This window comes from Amphiura filiformis, chromosome 11 (genome assembly GCF_039555335.1).
Source record: "Amphiura filiformis chromosome 11, Afil_fr2py, whole genome shotgun sequence".
NCBI classification, from domain to species: Eukaryota; Metazoa; Echinodermata; class Ophiuroidea; order Amphilepidida; family Amphiuridae; genus Amphiura; species Amphiura filiformis.
The window spans coordinates 18550342-18574519 of NC_092638.1; the positions used below are offsets into that span (position 1 = coordinate 18550342).

At 37.9% G+C, this 24178-nt stretch overlaps 1 pseudogene; it reads right to left on the reverse strand.

Annotated features, from left to right (window-relative positions):
* Window positions 1–354: 354 nt before the first annotated feature.
* On the reverse strand, window positions 355–24178 carry LOC140163526 (band 7 protein AGAP004871-like; annotated as a pseudogene).

Consider the following 24178-nt stretch of genomic DNA (forward strand, 5'->3'; position numbering starts at 1 on the left):
AACATACAGGGTTCCCACATCTTGAAGCCTTTAAAATTCATGGACTTTGCAAGGAATTTCAAGGTCCAAAAAGCATGATTTGCAAGGACTTATGGTAACACAAAAATCATGGGGAGGCTCTCCATGCGGCACGTATTAATGAGAGTGACAGCTCCTCTCAACTCCCCAAATTTTGTCAAAATTATACTTTAGGTAAAATTCCAATTTTCAAGGACTTTCAATGACCTTTCCAGGACTTTCAAGGCCTTGAAACGGTGTTTTCAAATTCAAGGACTTTCAAGGGAACCCTGAATAAATATAAATGTAGCATGAAAATTTTCACTTTTACACTATTCACCACAAAAAAAACTACAGGTGGACAGACTTGCCGAGTAGGGACAGACGGTGAGGATTTGTTTACTATTTATTAATTTTTGGTAGCAGCTAAATGACCCTAAAAAAATCATCAAAAGTTTGAAAAATCAACATAAAATTTGAAAAAACATATTTTTCAATTTTTTTTGTATTTTTTATTGACAAAAAAAAGTACAACTGGTTTTCATTACAGCGGAAGAAGAATAAACATATAAAAAAAACCCACAAAATCTGGGTCGGTCGGGCACGTACAACCCTTTTTTCTTCTCTGTTGACTTACCTAAAAGTCTTGATTCTTTATATGATGCACATGTTGATAATTCCTTCATACCTTAATTCGCTGTAGAAGTGATGTAACATGATTCATTACCATAGCAATTGAACATTTTTGAATGTATTGCCCTACACTATAAGTAGGCTGCACTCACCTATCATGTATGTGTGCAATCATCCAGGAACTAATCATACAGGAGTGCGTGAAACATAATGGGACTCTGTAACATGACATTTCCATAGAATCCAGGTCATTATGCCTATTCTTTGATAATCAATGGTGCGATGCAGAGTTACAGCCACCGTTTAGTGCAGGGCAATACATTAAAAAAAATGTTCACCTATCGCTATAGTAATTTATCCTGTTACATCACTACTTCTATATTGGTGTGAAAGCTTCGGATTAGTGGCCCTTGTAATAAAAAACAATTATTTTGATGCTTGACTCAAGCTATGCCTGTTAGATTACTTGCTGCCAAAACCCTTAAGCATATCAATAGGCAGTGGGAATATGATGGTGGAATTCTTCTCAGCCGAAATGGTGTTGAGAGTCTGCAGATAACGAAGCTGCAGAGCTGATGGTGACTCATTCATGATGTCAGCGGCTTCCTTGAGAGCGCGAGAAGCGTTCTGTTCTCCCTCCGCTGCGATAACCTATGGACAAATTAATGAAAACAGATAAGGTTCAATTTCAATTCTGACCTTCATGGTTGAAATTATACTGCATGATTTCTGTCAAACTTTAATTTTGTTACCTTTTACCCAAAATGCTGAAATAATATCAGAAACTGGTAGGAAGGATTCTGTCCTTCTGTCCATTTCAAGCAGGAATAATGAGGTAAAGGTGTAAGAAACTCCACTGGCTATTTTGGCCGTTTATAGTGGTATGGAAGACTTCCACTACAAGATTCCTATTGGGCCACTTCACAGGTACACCATCACCAAGGTACTTGGCTGGTACTTTGAAATACCAGGGGAGTACTAGTGTAGTACCACTGCTGGTGGGTCCTGTGCAGTAGCAGTAATCACTGATACGAGTTATAGTACCTTTAATTCACCAATGAATTTCAACAATAATATTATAAATCTTTGTAAAGTCAGGGGTGGGAGTTATTGGGTACACATTTAAGTTAAAACACTGATTTTTAAAGTTTTCTGATCATGTTGAACTTGTTTAGAAAAAAATTGCCAAACTATTTGACAATTGACCCAAATTAAGTAACTTTGGGAGTTTTGCAAGGTGCAAATGTACAAACAAAAAATTAATTAATTTTAAACCAAACATTCTCATCTTCTTCATTGCATTGCATCATGCACTATAGATCTTTGCATGTACGACCATTTTTATTGCTTCATGTAAACATGCATCAATAGATGAGGACTGAAGTGTTTTTATCTGCTGTTTATCAAATCTGACACAACAGAAGGTTTCCATAATATCCCACAATACATTGTGCACTGAAAAAGATGTGTACCCTGCCTACATATATGGACTGAATACAACAGAATCCGCAGTAATTGGAAAACTAGAGGGTATTTGGAATGTTATTTAGCTGATCTTCACAACAAATTCAGGCAATTCAAAAAATTTTTACAATGTTTTGCACAAGCAAAAATCCTAGCAGAAAAATTGATGATTTCAAATTTTTATGTGGGCACCCTAATTACACTTTGAGCCTATAATGAGTGTTGCTTCAACTGACGGCCCATTAGCAGTGTAATGTGGGATGTTGTGAATATTATCTGATATATATGAGACCAATCATACCACAATGTCATAATTGGTCAATTAAGTAATAAAGAAGCTAGATGACCTTTGATATGTAATCAATCAAGTCAATTATTTAGTATCCTATAAATACATAAGTCATGTCCAGACAAAGGTTGAAAATTTGAGGTGTCATAAAATTTGGGTGGTAATTTGGAGTTTCGAACAGATTCTGATTATGTGGACGAACTTGGGGTGTCAGACCCCCAAGAAAATTTGAAGTGTTAAACCACAAAAAAAAAATAGGGTTGTCAACTGACGTTCCAAGTTCACTGAAGTGCAACTTGGGTGTTTGTGCCAATACAGCATGTCGTCGTTGGGCAGAAAAAACCTATGTGCCTGTGGCCCCTGAACATGTTTAAAACAAAACTGTCAACAGGTTACATAAGAGGGTTTACTTGAAACATGCTCAGGGGCCAATGACACATAGGAGGTTTTTCCTGCCCAACAACGATGTTCAAATAAAAATGTCCTTTGTTGCTAAGGTGCTACCTGCAGGCAATACCATGGCTACGGACAATCAACCCACACTACTAAATAACTCTTAATCACCAGATATGTGTATTTTGAGGTGTTTCAACATAGACATGGCCTAAAAAAAAGAGCTCTGCGATATGTGTTTTTTTTTTACAGTCACAGCACAATATTTATGTACTTTTTGATATTCATATACAGTAATATAGTAACATACATACACAATGAATAGTTTTGTTTGATACGATACTGAAAATATCAGAAGAAAATTGAATATAATTTTATGGGCCATAGCAATAAAATGGGGCATAGCAATGCGTGTGGGTGTCTGAGACCGACTTTCTCTTTTTTTTGCCTAACAAAGAACTCTATATTATGTCCTTCAATGTGTCACACAGCAATGTGTCTATTTGTTTATTTAGCAAAAAAAAAATATTGATGATTGGTTTGAGTCACAAAATATTCCTTGATTTAAGTAGAATAAATACGCTAAACAATGTTAGATTTAAAATTGTAAATTCATACGTAGTGGTATAATTTAAATTAGAAGAATTTTTTGACTTCAACACTACTTAAAATTTGATCGCTTACGGGAGCGCTTTCACAGTACCAACTGCGTACTCAGCCGGATGTTATGGCTCTGATGGTTTATGGCTTGTTGACAACCTTCGATGGCGTCACACTATTAGTAGATGTCGTCAAAGGTGTTGTCCTCGTCCCCCTGGTGGTCTTGGGTATGAGTAGGTTGTCCCAAACTGGATCTAAATCCAGTCCAGTGTCTCTGTTCAAGTTGGGTCCTTTTTTCCTTATGTGTATGGCTTCTAGGACCCTTCTGGAAAATTCTTTGGGTTCTTTTTCCAGCACATTTACGTTTTCCCAGTCTATTTGAAGGGTGTTTTTGCTCCTGGAAATATGCTCATGTACAGCAGATTTGGAATCGGCAGCCTTTGATTTATGTTCAGATAGCCGTTTTTCCAACTTTCTACCTGTTTCACCAATGTACATAGCATCACACTCAACTTGAACAGAGACACTGGACTGGATTTAGATCCAGTTTGGGACAACCTACTCATACCCAAGACCACCAGGGGGACGAGGACAACACCTTTGACGCCATCTTCTAATAGTGTGACGCCATCGAAGGTTGTCAACAAGCCATAAACCATCAGAGCCATAACATCCGCTGAGGACGAGTTGGTACTGTGAAAGCGCCCCGTAAGCTTATCAAATTTTAAGTAGTGTTGAAGTCAAAAAATTCTTCTAATTTAATGTTAGATTTGTCCTCTCCAAACATGACCTTTGTGAGCTAAATGCATATTTAAGTCCTTATGTGTACTCACTATGCATGTGTATGTGTGCATTTACTAAATGCATATATTTGCATAATATATTTACCTTAGCTCTGGCCTCCCTAGATGCTTCGGCTTCTGCTGCCATGGCACGCTGCAGTTGGAGTGGTAGACGTACATCCTTACTGTAATGACAATGAATAAGAAAACTTAAGTAAGTCAACTTTCAAGTTAACACTCAACAAGCACAAATGAATACATAAGGGGGGATACCAAGTTACACTCTCAGTCTTCAAGGCCAATACCAAGAAGATATATTACTCTTCCCAGAATCCTTTGCAACATGATACATCTCATTTCATAGACTGCTGCCCTCAGTCGTCAACCGTCTGGATTGACGACTGAGAAAACTACGTGGAAAAAAAGTGACGGATTTTGCAACAGGATTCCTGTGGCATAGAGCATCTTTGAGTCGTGTTCAAATTGACCTTTTGACCGAGTTTGTTGTTTTAGAAGTTCAGAGCGCGATCTTGTCACAGCGGGCGGTACAGCGACAGCGATGCACGCTGGCGCCGCTAGTCAATCGGCCTTCTGGCGCACAACTGAAGTCGCATTGAATAGTTTTCAGAAGTCCGTCATGATATTGGCTGTAAGATAATCAGTCGTCACTACGAAGCATACACAGTACATGCGAAGTGTAGACGGCTGATTGGAATTAGTCTACTCATTTCATCAAATAATACTTCCTATTTTTTTTCAACAGGTCCCCTTTACTTTTATTTTGAGTATAGACTGGCTAAACATGGGTCGAAATATATTCAAGAAATAAACAAATTATGCAAGATCTGGATGTGCTCTGTTCATTGAGGGACATCGTTTGTCACTATCGACTCATGTTGCAATACATGTAGATAGCAAGTCAGTACAGAAAATTGAAATAGGAGAAATGCATTATGGGAAGTGTAAGGTATCTTCTCTGTAGTCTGGTTACTTTACAACAAAATTCAGTAAATATTGATTGAAATTTGACCTTTAGTATTGTATTCGCCGTAGAAGTGACATAATTATCGCATTAACAACCATAGCAATAGAGGAATACAATTTTTGAATAGATCACCCTGCACTACGGGCAGGTTGCAATCATCACTTGTGTCTGTCTGCAATCATAGATTGAATACAATACCACTCTTTTCAAAGATACTAATCTTACAGGTGCAAGTGATCAGCATGATATAAATATTCTATAGAACTAAGATCCAGGGGGTCTTTATCCCTGTTCTTTGACATTTATGGTTCAATGCATAGGTACCATGTGAATGTTGTAGTGCAGGGCGATATAGTCAAAATTGTATTCATCTATTGCTATGGTAGTTAATCCGATTAATTACGTCACTTCTACAGCGAATTGCTCAAAGGAATAAGTCCAGTTTGAAAGAAAAAGTCAAGATTGACTTAATTTCACTAAGGCATTCTAATATTCATTCATTAGGCTATACCAGTTGGAAATCCATACACCCTTACTACCATAATCTTCCATACACCCCCTACGGAAGATATGACCTTAATCTTCCACACAGGGCGTGTAAATTACAAGTGGGGTTACCTGAATGGGAAATTTTAGATAGGACATATCAGTGGCGTATCTAGAAGGCCCTTACCCCGGGGGGCTGAGATGGTTTGTGCCGCCCTGGAGAAAAGATACAGGATGCCGCCTACCCCCCACACACACACACACGATTATTTGGGAAGTCTGAGGGGAATGTTACCTCTTAAGAATTTGGAAAAAAAAACCATTTGGTGGACGATTTTGACACTATTATATTGTAAAATTATACTTAGAAAAAGTGAAAATGAAGGCCCAAATGAAGCAATTCGTGGACCAAAACTGATTTTGTGTTCTAAAGAGAAGAGAAAACGGCCACTTGTTTATCTCTACGTAGGAGGTTGTCTGCTCAGAAGTTGGAAAGTTTTGGTAAATGATGGTCCAAATTGAAGCCATTTTGTGCATCATTTTTCACTTGTTTATCCACAGGCAAGGGGTGTCTGAGAGATGTCCCCCCTCATAAAATGTTGTAAATGAGGGTCCAAATTGAGACCGTTTGGTGCATCACTTTTTACTTGTTTATCCATAAGCTGGAGGGGTGTCTGAGGGAGATATTTCCCCTCCTCCGAAGTTGGAAAATTTTGCCAATTAAAGGTCCAAATTGAAGTCATTTGATGTATAATTTCAAAGTTGTTTACCCAATAGCAGGGGAGTGTCTGAGGAGGATCCCCCTCCGAAGTTGGACAATTTTGCCAAATGAAGTTCCAAATTGAAGCCATCTGGGGTGTAATTTTTCATTTGTTGAACCAGGGGGAAAGGTGTCTGAGGGAGATGTTCCCCCTGCCAAGTTGGAAAATTTTGCTAAATGAAGGTCCAAATTGAACCCGTTTGGTGCATCGTTTTTACTTGTTTAACCATATACGCAGGGGAAGGGGTGTCTGAGCGTGGATGTCCTCCCTCCAAAATTGTACAATTTTGCCCAAATTAATAAAGGTCCAAATTGGAGCCATCTGATGCATCATTTTTCACTTGTTTAACCATATGCAGGGGGTGTCTGACAAGTCTGAGGGTGGATGTTTTCCCTCCTCCGAAGTTGGAAAATTTTGCTTTTCACTTGTGTTATTCATTCACAGGGGGTTGGTTGTCTGAGGAGTGATGTCCTTTTGCTGGTCCCTGCGCAACATGACTGCCACCTCTGGCCCATCAAATAGAAGACACCCCTCCCCACATCTGTAACCCAAGTTTTTTCCGAGCTGTCCCCATAATTCCTTTACCGGGAAATTTTGAAAAAGTGCGCGCGTAGCGCGCAGAAATTTGCTATTTCAATGCTAAAAATTCAAAAGGGATGTATCGGCATGATCGGAGTCACCGAGCCAGGGGCCGAATTCCTAAATCATCCCACTGATTTACTAGGCCTACTAAGAGAACATTACGGGACAAGTGCAGCAAGCCTTGCTAAAATTGCAGTTTCAATGCTAAAATGAACACAATTGAGGACAATTGTGCCAAAGGAAGATGTATAGGCGTTTTACAACATTTGGTAAATTTAGTCCCGGTGTTTTGATCCAGCTCATGAGTTTTATGCTTAGGCATCAGAGGAGCTGCATATTGCACTCATTTTAATGATTTACATAATAGAAAGGATGGAATTATGACTCTCCTTTTTGAGATTCGTGATTGTGTTCAAGTTTGAGATGAAAAAAAAAAAGAATTTCCAATGGGGCGCCTCACAGATCTACTCACAGCGAATGAGCTTGCCGCGATAAAGGCGCGAGCAGCGCGATCCAATCTGGCATTCTAATACGAAATGTTCCAAAATGTTTGGCTTAAGTTTGGGTCTAAAATAGACCAAAAGGAAGATGCAAATCATAAATTGTCACAACATTTCTCTCGAATGAACAGGGAGGGTACTGACTCGCCACCCTGCTCTATGGACAGTGGCGTAGATATCTTTTTAACATGGGTGGGTTGGAAAATTTCTTGAAGTACAGTGAATCCAGAGCCTTTCAGTGACAAAATTAGTTTCTGGTACAAATGCGCTCGAAGCGCCAGAAAAATTTACCATGATTGAAGCTAAACAGAAGTGGAATAATTGGCACTTTTTAGGTTTATATGACAAAATATAATTGACTTCCATGCAACGCTAATGGCACGGGCTATATGATTTTGTTACCCTCTGAAAATTTTGGCTTTGAAAAACTGTCTTTCATAAGGATTAGTTTTAAATTCGCAAGAGAGTGCGGAAACATTTTTGCCGCTTGCATCATGGAAGGTGCTCAAAATCCACCGACGGGTGTTGATTCCAACACCGGCTGCACGTTCCTTTTTTACTCTCTTAGTTTTAATGATCAAAGCAAAATAATCAGTTTTGTTGAAATTCGCGCTTAAGCCTTTAATAATTTTGATTTTTACTGGGTTGGAAGGGCTCAAAATCCATCGAGGGGCACTGTATCTGATCATGCGTTTATTCGGTTTTTTTTCTGACCCTCTGAATTTTGCCGGCCGTAAAACAATCTTTCATAATGATTAGTTTTGTTGAAATTTAGATTTTCACTGCTTGGACGCGGGCTCAAAATCAATTAAAGAGGCGCTGAACCCAACGCAGGGCGGCAAGTTCCCTGTTGTCTCCATTAGTTAAGGAATGGTCATGCATGGCGTTAATTTTCCTCTCCTTCTCCCCTCTTCTCTCAGTGCTAGTTGAAAGCCAGTGGCATTTCTGGGGGGTTTGGCGCCCAGGGCTAAGGATACACAATGGAGCCCTCCTAATCCTTGAAACAAATGCCATGGAGCGCTGTAAAAATGTGCACAAATAGGACCTATCACTCATTAATTTCGGTTATAATGAAGTTGAATATCGTCAATTGATCTTTCCAATTAATTTGTGTTCAAATGCGCGTGAAGCGCGCGAAAATTTGGAGGGGCGCAGAATCGATGTTGAATTGGTCAATTCGGCGCCCTAAGGGTGGCGCCCAGGGCGTGCCCCCTCTGCCCCGTCGTTACAGCACTGTTGAAAGCCACCATATACACCAGGCACAAAAAGAAACTCGTCAGTTATATTCATCCTTGCTGTTCAATAACTTGATGATTTTGGATTATTCTGAAATATACATTTTGTTATTTGGAGTTTCCTTTCTCATTTGACACCTTGTTCGTGAAAAACAAACAAGAATTGACCAAGATATGTGCCTCCAAAGCCTCAAATCCCAAAATCAAAAGTTGCATTTTCAACGATTTTCAATGGGAACGCATCGTTGTATTCCACACAAGCACCACGGGCCAATCAATAAAGCACACATAGCAGTGTAACAGGCACAATTGAATCGTTAAAATTGCAACATTACTTTTCATTTTGGGGTTTGAGAGTTTGGAGGCGCATATCTTGGTCAATTCTTGCTCAATGTTCACGAACAGGGTGTCAAATGAGAAAGAAAAGTCCAATTAACAAAATGTATATTTCAGAATAATCCAAAGTTATTGAACAGCAAGGATGAATATAACTGACGAGTTTCTTTTTGTGCCTGGTGTATCTGCGGTTTTCTCATCTTCATCTGCTTTATTCCTGGTTATAAGCCATCTTCCTTGTATGTGCCGCCCATAAGCCACCTTACTTTTATGTAGTGCCGCCCACAAGCCACCCTCCTTCTATGTGTCACAGTGCAGGCCCATAGTTAAACAGCGTGATATACCGTTTTCCACTAAGAATCACGACGAATCTATCTCTCTATCATGGTTGGTTGGCTGCAAGCCGCCCTCTATCTGCATTCCTGGTATGTGCCGCCCCTCTATCTCTCTATCAAGGTTGGTTGGCTACAAGCCGCTCTATCTCCCCTTTTCTTCTGACTGGTTACATCTCGTACTTGATATGTGCCGCCCTACAAGCCACCCCTATCCCTCATCTTTTCTTCTCAGTGCTGATTACAAGGAGCCTCCTTGTATGTGCCGCCCCACCCATAACTCAGGTCGTTTTTTTTTTGTTCTTTTTTTCCTTCTTTCTTTCTTGCTTTCTTGCTTTCTTTCTTTCTTTCTTTCTTTCTTTCTTTCTTTCTTTCTTTTTTTTTCTTTCTTTCTTTCCTCTTTCCTTTCTTTCTTTCCTCTTTTCTCTTTCTTTCTTTCTCTTTCTTTCTTCTTTTCTCTTTCTCTTTCTCTTTCTTTTTCTTTCTTTCTTTCTTTCTTTCTTTCTTTCTCTTTCTCTTTCTTTCTTTCCTCTTTCTCTTTCTTTCTTTCTTTCTTTCTTTCTTTCTTTCTTTTTCTCTTTCTTCTTTCCTTTTTTTTTTTTTTTCTTTTTCTCTTTTTACGCCCTTTTTTTTCAGCTAGGCCCAAAGCCCCCATAAAATCTGCGCATGCATATACTGCATTTGAATGTGAATTGCCCCTGCTTGTAACATTTGCAATTTCCTTACATTTCCACGTTCCACTTTGACCCCCATGGGTCGGTGCCAACATCCAAATTTGCCTGCATCTCTGCACTCACAGTATCACGATTACTGAGCATCTCAGCTAATGTCTAATATAAAATGAAAAAAGAGAACAACATATGCAACTGATCAGAATTAGAAAAATCCATCATTGCTGGTCTTAGCATCGCTGGTGTAAGATTCTTTGCTGCGCCCATATATAATTAGGCCAAAAAAAATAAATTGTTTGGTTGCCCTTCCAATTTGGAGGGTTGGTAGGTCAATCCTTTTTTTTTCATGGGCTCTTCCTCCATTTTGAAAAGGCTAGTATTGACAATTCTTGATCATTTTACAAAAATTGTGCATTTTTGAACAGAATTCAATGGAAATACTTCTTTTTTTTTATCAAATATACAATTGATAAATGAAATGAGAGAATAACAAATATAAAATGTCCTTGATACTATCCAAATTTAAGGTTTTTTCTAAAAAAGTGATTGAAAAAAAAAAACCCTGACCCAAGATTTCTAGATATTTTGGGTCGGTCTCTGAAACAACCAAACATTTTTTAGCCTCATATGGAATTCCCAAAATAAGGGTGAAATTGAAAATTCAAAACGCATTTTAATGCCATGGACGTTTGTGGTTCCTGCGTTACCGCTGCTACACAGCAATCATCATGTGTGAGTCCTTGTTAGCCAGTTTACAGACACACTTCACACACCAACATACCTTGGTACCCAGAATATTACGCAGAGTAGTAGCAGCTAACAATCGAGTCGAATCTTGGTAATTCTCCACATTAACGACAGACGTAACAGGATCAAATACCCTAAAGTATACTACAGCATCAACGGACACAGTTACACTGTCGTTTGAAAGGACCTGAAAAATCACATTAAAGACATCATGAATATGGTTGTTCTACACATTCACATACCTTGGTACCCAGAATATTACGCAAAGTGGTAGCAGCCAATAAGCGCGTTGACCCCTGGTAATTCTCCACATTCACAACAGCCATCACAGGGTTGAACACCTTAAAGTACACCACAGCATCAACGGTCACGGTGACACTGTCTTTTGACAGCACCTATAAATTCCAAATATGAAAGAATTATGTCAAGCAGTGCTACTTTTGAGGTTTTCAATATCGGGACATTTTAGCTGCTTTAGTATTTAAGATGGGCACAACAGCGAAAAAAAATTAACCAAGTTGCACAAATGTTGCTACAAAATATTAGGGGCTGTAATTTTCTTCTGAAGGGGAGTCGTGAATATATTGGTGACCGGAGTCAATTTTTTATGAACTCCCCCATCCCCGGCTGAACAATTTTTATGACCCCCCCTTGAGTTGAAACATTTTATGACACCCCTCTTCTGCCCATACAGACTCACACAGCCAAATTATTTATTGTTGGAATAAGTAATAGAGCATGCAAACACTTGATTGCAAGTGCAAAGAATGTGCGTGGACGCACACAAATTTTGATCGTAAGTGGAAAGAGTGTGTGTGAAACATGTGAAGATTTTACATTAACTGATGATTGTGTACACATTTTGATTGAAGGTTAAAAGAATGGGTGTGTAGTGTGTAAAAATTTAGAGTAACCAGCCCTTATAATAATTTTATAACCCCCATTATTTTGGTGTAAAAATTATGACTCCTCCAGTATATCCATGACCCCCAGCCCCCCCCCCCTTCCAAAGAAAATGACAGCAAAACAAAACATGTTTAGTTTTGTATCCAACATATTTTACAAAAGCTTTTGTGACACAAGATCTAACAATATAATTTTAAGTCACATACTTACTCAGTATGGAAACTACATGTAAGTGATAAAAACTATTTCTCAATAACCACATTTAAGGGGGTACTACACCCCTGCCCAATTTTGTGCCTATTCTTGCATTTTGCTCAAAAATTATTACTGCACTGGAAATTTTTATCTCAGCACAGACAACAGTTGTGGAGTTACAGTCAACTAGAGCGGTTACCGCACCATAGCTGAACCATGGGGTTTTGGCAGTATATTGTGGTACATGTATATATCATCCCTTTATGACCCCTTAATGACCTTAAATGAATTTTAAAATATTTAAACATGTTTAGAATGTCATAAGGGATCATTGCATTTAAATATCAGCTCAATTGGAGCATTTTCGGAAACTTGACCTTTGACCTCTTAATGACCTTAAATGAATATTAAATTATTTTAAACATGTTTAGAATGTCATAAGGATCATTGCAGTCTCTACATGTACACAAATACCAGCGTAAAAATACACTGACCAGTGCACCATCCATGATTGGAACCTGAGGCTCTACATGTACCAACCAAGCTAATGACCCGAGGAGGGGAGGGGGGGGTATATATCAAGTTGTATATCACAGCGTACAAAAAAGCAAGTAAAAAAGAGGGTCCTTTTTTACAGCTGGGCATGATACGCGATTATCTCGTTTTAGGTCTCAAATTTGACAGCAAAAATGGGGGAAAAGTGTACCTTTATTGCACTATGTTACTTGAAAAGGGTAGCTTTTAACTCCGTTGAGTGAAGGTAAAATTCTGGAAGAAATTAGGCAAAAAAAAAAAAAAATTGTTGTGTTGCCCTTAAGGGATCTAAAATGAGCGTTTATTGCGTTTCGACAGTATTTTTTGTGCGACATGAGAGCACCTCAGACCTATCAAATTGCATTCTGGATACGAAGCATGTCTTTTTGATATCAAATAATTTTCATTTTTTGAAAATCACAATATAATACAAATTTTATGACAAATTATAAAAATTTGATATTTTTCAAATTTTTGACATATAACAGTCCTCGAAGTGAATTATATAAATCTAATGATATATTCTTAAAGTGTATGTAGCAGGGAGGAAAAGCCGACGGTCAATTGAACATTTTGACCTTTCATGTTGAAGATATGGATTTTTTCCCAAAAAGACCTAATTTTTTTTGGTGTTTTGGGAAAAAAATCCATATCTTCAATACTGAAAGGTCAAAATTTTCAATTGATCGTCGACTTTTTATCCCACCTACATGTACTTTAAGTATAAATCATCAGATTTATAAAGTTCACTTCAAGTACTGTTAAATATCAAAATTATTTGATATCAGAATGACATTCTTCGTATTCAGAATGCAATTCGATATGTCTGATGTGCTCTAATGTCCCAAAATAAATACCGTCCAAACGTTCATACCCCAGCCCTTAAGTGGGAAAATGGATAAGTTGGGGCGGACGGTTGGATTTTTTTTTTTCCAAACCTTCATTTTTTTCAAAATCCCCTCAAATATTAAATAATGCTTCTTCAATTAGGGGACATTTGTCAATTTTGACTTCTGGATACCTGTTAGACATCAATTAAAGACTAGTCTTTCAATAAAATATTAATTTCAAGTGAAAAACATTGATTTTTTGAACAAATCTGTAAAAATCATCATTTAAAAAAAAAAAAAAAAATGCCGACCCTGATTTTTTCAGGATTTAGGGTAGAGGCGGTTGAGGGCAACACAACAATTTTTTTTTGCCTTATACTCCTCAAAATATGTGCTTTTTCATTGGTTTTTATTCAGGCGTCTTGACTGATTGCTACCAGCAGTTTTATGTTCATTGCGACTCATAACGGTAAAATACTTGCTTAGGGTAGGAAAACGACCGCATACATGCAATGCTTGCTTTGGGTCCATTTGACACTGACGAAAATTACTTGCTTTGGGTACTTTTTGTGCATGGGTGATATACAAATTGAAAATACAAAACCTTTATCCCTGGGCCTTTATCAGATCTGCCCCACACATTATTTCAGATGCACAATATAATGCATGTACATGTTCATTCCATTAAGGGGGTACTACACCCCTGACCAATTTTGTGCCTATTTTTGCATTTTTCTCAAAAATTATAGCACATTGGTGTCAAGTAAGATATGTATATAATAGGGGCAAGGACTACAACTACTGTACTGAAAATTCAGCAACTCAAAGCAAGTAGTTATTGATTTATTGATCAAATACTGGTTTTCCCTCATTTTTGACTGTAACTCCACAACTGTTGTCTGTGCTGAAATAAAATTTCCAGTGCAGTAGTTGCAGTCCTTGCCCTATAATATACATATCTTACTTGTCCCTAATGTGTTATAATTTTTCAGAAAAATGCAAAAATAGGCACAAAATTGGGCAGGGGTGTAGTACCCCCTTAACCGCCCATACATTTATAGCGCCCGCCCAGCGACTTTAATACATGTGATCCCCCATCATCAATGTGGTGGAATCAACAACACATGATCCCCCATCATTTGCAGGAACCAACTACACAGTACACACGATTCCCTATCATTACGTGCAGGAACCATTCTCTCCAATTATATTCTATTGTAAATGCTCTAACAGCTCTCTTTGAAGGCTCCAGAAGAGCTATTTAATGCTCTCCTGCAAATTCAAAAGAAAGTGCTACTTCATATCAGTAAGCAAAAGAATTAAGGTGCCAGTTGTGTTCACCCCTGTATATTCTAAATAAAGACAAATGTGTCAAAATTAAAACAAGCAGCCGATGCCTGTACTTTTTAGCTCTGATTTAAGACCTTATTTGTTGAATTTGGTTGAGAATTAAAGAAACGGTAGTCCAAAACCTGATGAAGATACGAAATAAAAAGTTGCACTTTTGTGTTCTAATCAATGAAAGCATGATGCTAGTTTTTCGTGCTAATCAATGAAAGCACAGCGCTAGTTATCTTGTTCGCGTACGCTTTGTGTACAAATCAATAGGGCATGTAATGTGGCTAACTGCAACTTTTATATTTGCATCTACTTTGGGGTTTTGGATCGTCGTGTCTTTATTTCTTGGACAATGTCAACGAATGAGGTCTTAAATTTGAGCTGAAAGATGTAGCTATTGGCTGTTGGTGCCAATTATGACGTGTTTGCCTTTGTTTAGGATATACAAAAGGTGAAATAACTGGTACTTTAAGGGGGTACTACACCCCTGTGGTAAATTTGTGACTATTTTTGCATTTTTCTTAAAATATAATAACACACTGGAATCAAAAGTTATGTACATGTATATTATTGGGGCAAAGAATCCATGTACTACACTGAAATTTCAGTGACTCAAGACAAGCGGTTCAGTATATATGATAGGAAATGAGGTACATCCTAGCGGTACCTTATTTCTTATCATAAATAACAAACCGCTTGTCTTGGGTCACTGAAATTTCAGTGTAGTAATTGGATTCCTTGCCCCTATAATATACATAACTTTTGTTACCACTGTGAAATTAGTTTTTGAGAAAATGCAAAAAAACACATAAATTTATCGAGGGGTGTAGTACCCCCTTAATTTTTTGTCTTACTGTAATACTGGTACCAAATTGGCTAGCGATGATACATTTGCAGCAAGCTGTTAGGGTTTTGTGGTTATTAGGGTTAGGATTAGGGTAAGGGTTATGACATGCCAGGGTCAACGAAAAATGCAATACTCGCACCTATGAATATGTTGGCCTCTCATTGGCTGAACAAGCAAAGAAGCATTTAATCCCTGCAAGACCTAGTTCTTTTCTCCCTGGCGAAACATAAAAGTCCAAGCGGACTGCACAAGCCCCAAAATGTGCCATGCATGTCATGCTGAGTGAAGCCTGAGCCCATGCTCACGTTTTCCCAGGGGCCCACTTAAGTTTCGTAGTGTAAACATGCGTGACAAGAGATCTTCAAAACATACCCTAAACATGATTTTTCCTTTCAGCAAAATAAACCCCTGAACAGGAATTTAGCACTATTTCACAGAAAATTTCACCCCTGAACAGGTTTATACCTGAAAGATACCCCCAAGCAGGATTTCATCTGAAAGGTACCACCCTTACAGGATTTTGATAAAAGTAAACCTTAGAGTACATATTTTTGTTTATAATTTTCTAATATTTATGCTTAGGTAATGTTCCTTATGCAAGACATGCCAGGGAAACATGCTTTGTGAAATAGCAAGATCCGAAAATGACCCCTTAAGGCTGCGATCATATAGAAGTATACTGTATACGGTATTCGCTATACGATATATATACTCATTCGATCAGGCTGAGTTCACATAGTCCTATGTGAACTCAGCCTGATCGAATGAGCATATATCGTATAGCGAATGAACGCAGCCTGATCGAATGAGCGTATCGTATATAGCGAATACCGTATACAGTATACTTCTATGTGATCGCAGCTTTACGCACCAACTAGAGGTTTTAAAGCAGCCCTTTTCCTTGAAAACAGGTATTTTTGACCCCCTGAACGGGATTCGCGCGATACACGTTCATTCTCTGAAAAGACCCTTAATTCGTATTTTTTGGTCATGCATGTGTACACTATGATACTTTAGTGACCCCTGGGTAAGTTTTAAATCCACTATCAGTGATTCACTAATAAGAAAATCTAAACATGCAATCATCAAAATCTGATTTTTAATTTTTTGTAAAATTAGGACCCCAATTATGTACCTATTTACAAGGGTGCAGCTTATGTACAGAATTTACTAAGTAATAGTAATTCTATTGAAGGAGGAATCCCCAGCCAAACCCCTCTCTGTTGTACAATTTGAATTCAGTTTTGTAAATTTGCCATTTTCTGTTTTCTCAAACCAGGTGATTTGAAGCCATTATTATTGATTATTATGTGTGATAACATTATTAAATAATTTTAGAAATAATCCTTTTTTAAATATATATGGATTGTTGTGTTATTTTACTGGTCAGTAGGTCGGTACAAGGTGTTTTTTTTCTTCTGAAAACACTTTCTTTTGTAAAAAAATAGTAGCTACAACCCTGGAAATGAGTGTTTTTGGCCTAAGCCAAAGGTCAAATTGGACATTTCAGCCACTTTTGGAAGAGTCTAGATCACTGATAGTGTATTTAAAAGAATGGATAAAAATATGTGTTACTTACATACATACAGTACAAATCAAAGCTGGACCTGATACATTTATATATAATGTATATCATACCACTGTAAAAATTTCTGGAAAAAGTAAAATAAAACCTTTTGACATTCTAATCACTGCTTGAACACACGAAACATTCTATCTTTTAACACATTCAAATATAGATGTGGTGACAACGATGAATAAAGGCAAGGGACTGGTGTAAGACTTCACAAAGAGTAACACAGCCGTTATATGTCTGTAGCTTCAGAACTATAAATCATATTCATATGACATAATCACAATATTTATATAGAAAGATGGGTGGTAAATGTATGCACATTTTGATACCCTATTCACCCAATTATTAACAATACAGCAACAAATTTAAAAGTTGCACTTACAGCCAATCAGCCATCGATGGTTATTAAATGCAAGCATTTGTGGCATGTAAAATCTGTCATTATCTTCGCGCCGGATTCAAATCAATACAATGCACCACAATTTTTAAAGTCAGCTTTTTTTTCTTTAAAAATACTGTGTTTTCAATATTAAGCGAAAATGGATGAAATGGAGTATCAAAATGCATGTGCATAACCCACCTGTCTTTCTGTATTAAAATATTGTGAATACGATTTTAAATAATTCTGAAGCTATAGACATATTTGTTACGGCTGTCGGCTGTGTTCCTATTTGTTAAGTCTATGCTTGAGAGAACAGCATGTGACCCAGTTGACCACTTCATGTTTCAACAGCTTCTTTGCCCTTTGATTTAGCACAGGTCCTCACCATTAATTATAAGGTTGTATAAAATTGATGTTTTCGTTCTCGTCCAGAGGATTTTCATGAATTGATGAGGGAGGGACAAAGACAAAAAGTCTTGGAAGTGACCCATGTTCTCTAATAAACTTATTTATATGTACTATAAAGTTTTCCTAAAGTATTCCAAAGTCTAAAAAATTTAGAAACAAAATCTGACAAATCCCAGAAATTGAGGCGGGAGGGACAAGTATAAAACATTTATTTTATACGGCCTAACAGGATGTACGTGCATACTGGCAGACAAAGAACATCGCATGTCACTTCATCTATACTTCCCTCTTCAGGGATTCTCAATAGGTGGCCCGCTGGCCAGGTCCGGTCCAATCGACTAATTGTGGTCTGCCCTTGAACAGCATTGAAATACAGTAAACCTGGCAAAACAAGGTGCATTTGGTCCTCAAACACAGACCTTTGAAATTGGCCCTCTGTGACCAGCAAGCATATAAATTGAGAATCCCTGCTCCACATTGACTGCAACAAAACTTTTTAGTTGTTGAAAAATTTTACCTCTTGTGGTGGCACATCAAATGAAATGGTCCTCTGATCGATGACCCTAATCTCATCTGTACACGGCAAAATGAAGAACAAGCCGGTCCTTGGCACCACCAGGTGCAAGGCGACCCATGCGGAATATCACGGCACGCTCATACTCCTGAATGATCTGTTGTTATAGGCAGAGAAAAATTTGAAATGTATTTACATTTATTTATGTTACATGTATCTGCATTTAGTGGGTTTTGTGTTTGATAGTATGATACTTATTCTGCGCATTTTGATGCTTTAATGCAAAATAATAAAATAAAATATAAAATTGCATTCATGATTTTTCATCAAATTTACCCCCTTTCTCGAGGAAAAAATTTGGTCAAAAAGAACCCCTTTTTTGTGGTTTTCAATGACTAAAATTTCAAACACCCCTTTTCAATGACTTCGAATTTCAAACACCCCTTTTCAATGACACTAAATATTGACATAAAATTGCAGGATTTTCTCAAGTGCCCCTTTTATCCAAATTTCGTGGACAGTGCAAATTAAATACCCCCTATTTTGCTCATTTCATGATCAAATTTCGAGGACAGACCAAATTAAATACCCCTATTTTGTCAATTTTACGGTCCTTGCTACTGGTAAAAAAATTACCCCTTTCCGTGCTATTTGGTAACTCTCATGGTTGCCAATTTTGGGTTGAGTTGGGCCTGTTGGGGGCAGTGTTCGATTTACCACCTGCACATATGCAGGTGACTTTGATTCGGTGCAGGTAACTTTTCGAATGTACCTGCACAAGTGCATGTAGAATTTTAGTCATAAATTACACAGATGGAATCAGAAACATACAATGTGCCTCTAAATCAAAGAAGTAATATAAATATCCCTTAAGAAATGATACCAATTTTTACTTTTCATCTGTAAAAAAGATGATTAGTTTCACAGCACTAACTTTTTATTTTATATGGTTAAATTGTGTGCAAGTTACTTTCACTTTGTGCAGGTAGATTTTCTATGTTACCGTACCTGCACAAATGTAAGTAACTTTCTTGTGGTCAGTCGAACACTGGTTGGTGGGCCGGGACCCAGACCCAATCACTGTTCTACCAGGGAGCTGGCATACAGTCAACAGGCGGTTAGCTTTTGCAGTCATCCAATAAAATTTTTTGCGACCTTGACCCAAATGCTTACGGTAAATTTTTTCATTTGATTTGTTGGTAGTGACCTTTGTTTTCAAACCTGCAAATAACCCCCCCCCCCCCCTGAGTACTACCTGCCGATCTAACATTGCATCTGATTGATCAATTACATGATATTTTAACTTTACTCACCAATCAGAATGGAGCTTAATTTGCAAATAATTAATTCACACCAATTTTTTTGGGTGGTGTAATTATTCTATTCTAACAATGTTTCTGATTGGTCCAATTGATAATGAAAACTTCTTTTTGACCAATAGGCAGGTAGTTCCCATAGGGTTAAAAACAAACATACCGTAGGCCTACCTTTATTGCTGCACACAGACAGAATGGGAATGTGAAACACCCCCTGAGCACATGCTGATCTAACATTGCATCTGATTGATCAATTACATGATATTTTAACTTTACTCACCAATCAGAATGGAGCTTAATTTGCAAATAATTCACACCAATTTTTTTGGGTGGTGTAATTATTCTATTCTAACAATGTTCCTGATTGGTCCAATTGATAATGAAAACTTCTTTTTGACCAATAGGCAGGTAGTTCCCAAAGGGTTAAAAACAAACATACTGTACCTTTATTGCTGCACACAGACAGAATGGGAATGTGAAACACCCCCTGAGCACTACCTGCTGATCTAACATTGCCACTGATTGGTCAATTACATGATATTTTCACTTTACTCACCAATCAGAATGGAGCTTTGCAAATAATTCACACCAATTTTTTTGGGTGGTGTAATTATTCTAACAATGTTGCTGATTGGTCCAATTGATAATGAAAACTTCTTTTTGACCAATAAGTAGGTACGGTAGTTCACATACATGTAGGGTTAAAAACCCACCTACCTTTATTGCTGCACACAGAGAGAATGGGAATGTGAGAAACATGAGGATCCATGAGAAGAAAATGATCAAGCCCTGGCAGCACGTGTTACCGCAACTTGGTTCCTCTTCTTCATTCTGTGTGACCCCTGCAATAAAAGATTGAATTGATTGATTGAATTTATTTGAATTAAAGAAAAAGATAACAAATATTGCACATTATTGTTTTCAGAATCTTGCTTCCTATACCTCTCCACACAATTTAGAATTTAAAACGTCAAAAAAATAGCATATTGGATCCATTTTGCATCCAATTTTAGTGATAGTATGGCACTAATTGATACATCTACTAGGTATGCGAGGCAAACCTTAATTTTACACATTTGCTAGTCAGCCAAATTCGCTAGAACACAATACATAGAAACAGGGGCGGCGCCAGGGCAGGCTTCGAAATATGCCGCAAAAAGTTACAGGCCAGCCGGGCTTGACCTTAAAAAGTTACCGGCCAGCCGGGTCGGCAACTAGATGCCAGTCAGAAAAGTTACCGGCCAGGCCAAACAGTTACAGGCCAATGGCCGGCTGACCGGCTCTATTTCGAACGCTGCGCCAGGGTATTTTGATAGGGTAGGCAAAACAATTTTGGAAATTTTGTATGCAGTGCAGAAAATTTTCAAAATGAAAGCACAAATGAAGCCATTTGATGCACCATTTTCACCCTTTCTAGGGTTATTTATTTATTTTCCAACCGGATATTTTTATGGATTTCATTCACGGGCCCGACTTTCAGCCCGCTGGTTTTAGGCAAGGACCTACTCAATTAGTAAATCCAGCACCTTTTGGCAACAAAATAAGTTCATGGTACAAATTTGCACGAAGTGAAATATGGTGGAAAGCGCGAAAAATTTAGCACTTTTTAGGCTAAAATGGCCAAATATGAGATTACTTTGGACAGAAACTCACATACAGGCGTCAACATTGGGGAATGATTGTATGGACCATCTACCCTATCAAAATATTGGGGGGATTTATACCCCACACCCCGGGTCAGATCTACGCCTCTACATGTACGTCAATTGCATTGTAAATATGCCGGGTTTTTTTTAAATATAAATTTGCACTTTATGAATGGGGGGGTACCCGTCTTGAGGTTGGAAATATTTCAAATTGAAAGCCGCAATCAAGAGCATAGGCGGGAGGTAGTCGCCCCCTATGATCACTAAAAGCTGAAAAGGTCCACTTTGCGAGCGTAGCGAGCGAAAAAAAAAGTTTTTGTATGCTTTTTCAGTCGGAAAAGGACAAAAGGACAGCATTTGCCCATTTGCGAGTGTAGCGAGCGAAAGTAGTTGGGAGAATGCAAGAGAGGCCATGTGACTTTTATTGGGGAAAAATTTGCCGAAAATGGGCCCAAAATATAAAAACCAACAACTTAAAATCGCGTAGGTGATCAGCATTCCACAAGGGGCAAGATGTCCGATGGGGGGGAGTTTCCTCCTTCTAACCATGGACAGGGAGGGAATGGCTCCTTTTCTTCTTCTCCCTCCTCTCTTTTCTCCCCCTTTTCTCTCTCCTTCTTCTCTTTCTCTTTTCCTTCCTTTTACCTTTTTTTGAAAATCATAGGGGGCAATTGCCCCCTTGTGGCGCCGCCCTGCATAGAAATATAAAAGAACTGGCCGATCAAGGAAACCTACATAAATATGTTGTCTATACTTCACTTTTAAAACCCAAATACATATGATTTTTTATGGTGATAAGTCACTCGCACATGGAATTTTAGAGGGATTTTGATAGCAGGTCGCATGTCATGAGGTGGTCCATTTTGTGTTACATGGTCAAAATGGTCAAAAATTTTTTTTAATATGTTATAGATATTGTAAAACTGCAACATCTCATACCATTTTTACCTCAAAATGTTTATCGTTTTAGGCGTAATTGCCTAATTAATAACTAATTAGCCCATAAGCCGGAATGTAAATCAACATTTTCAAATGCGTTTTTCTCAAATTGAACCTTATTCACATAAAATACCCCACAACAAATGTCTGAAGTTGGATTTTGTCTAATGTGCTAGGATATGTTCACAACATAGTGATGTATCAGTCTCCCCCTTCAAAAAAAAATTATGTAATCGCATTCACGATATACAGGGTGCACCAAAAAAGTTGATATTTTTAAATTAAAATTTAATTAATCATTCATATTTTCCCAACACTACTTCCTACCATATTTATAATGCAAACATTAGTTTCCTTGTGCAATTTCCTTTCAGAAAATACATACATTTATCATGATACAGTGAATATTAAAGGAGATATGGACCTTGCCGTTTTTGCATGTGATTGCATTGACTTCTGTGCATTTAGAGGCAACCCGTGGTACAAAATGTAATGAGAAACTAATATGAAATATGAAATTGATCAATTTTGAAGTCAATCTTGTTTCTTTGAGTTATTGGCTCTAACATGAGACATTAAAAAGCTCAATATGACAAGGAGTTATGAAGATACAATAATTTATTCAAACCAACACTGTGGAAATCTTACATTTTCCTATGCTGATTCATTACTCCTGACCCACCTGCTCCTGACCCACCTGCTCCTCCACCCCGTCAATTTTCAATTCCAGCTGATGTCATTTATTTAGTTTGACTCACTTTTCAGTACTAGTTTACACAGTTTTAGCCCTGTTCTTTAGCTAGTCAGGCTCACATCACACACTATAGGTGGCGCTATTCGTCCATAGGGAAGTGGAATGTGCCTGTACAGTCAAAAAATGGCTTTACTGTGGGGCTCAATGGAAAAAATTACTAAAAATTTATTTTGACACCCAAAACCTAAGTGATGTTGACAAGTTTAGCTTTTAAATGAGACCCAAAGTAGCTCAATAGGACAAGGGGTTGGTTCACTATGACATTTTCATTCGCCTACATTAGAAAAATTGTAACACCTCCACCTTTTTTGGGGTACCAACTTGTGACATGCGACCAGCAGTTCCATTAAAAAAGCTGCTATCAACATGAGACTAAGATCTAGAAATACCACCGAAATGCTTTTTTTGGGAATTTTGCTAGCTGAATCTTTTTGATGAAAGTCAATCTTTGACAAGATGTAACTTTGCTATGGAAAGTGCTATGAAAAAAAGGTTTTCAGTTGGCTTTCTTTACTCAAGGCCAAGGCAAGGGCTTTAATTCGCCCTTCAAAAAGTCGAAAATAAAACGGACTTACCAATTACAGCACTGCGCAATCACGCCATGTGCAAATATGGTAGTTCGCGTGCACGCATGTAGAGTTCGCGCAACAGATGCGCACTCACGCGGAAGTCATTGTACATGTGTACCGCGTAAGCATACGCAGAGGTCATTGATGGATATCATCAATAACCTCCGGGCCGGTGTGCGTATATCATCTAACGAGCAATTTAATTGGGACGCACATATGGCGTAATACGCGGAGGTTATGAATAATACTTTAAATGATTGACTTCTGGGACTGCATGCAGACTGATTGATTATTCGGTGCAAATGCATCATGCATGAACATGCATTGTCTTGAATGACTCAATGAGTGATGACTGATTTTTTTAAGCTTCCTTCCAAAAATGTTCTTAAGCTTTCCTTACCGTTGTGGTGACGATCCATTCTCAACAGTTGTAATTCTTGATCAGGAGCTGAGCCAACTCGAGTCATGAGAAGGGCCTGCTAAAATTACTGTAAGAAATTGCAGCTCGATACACCACACAGCAAAATCAATGGTTCAGTAATTTTCAATTCAATCGGAGATCTATGACATCATCATCAATGATCATGATCAATCAATTATTGTGTACAGCCAATCAACGATATCGATCATC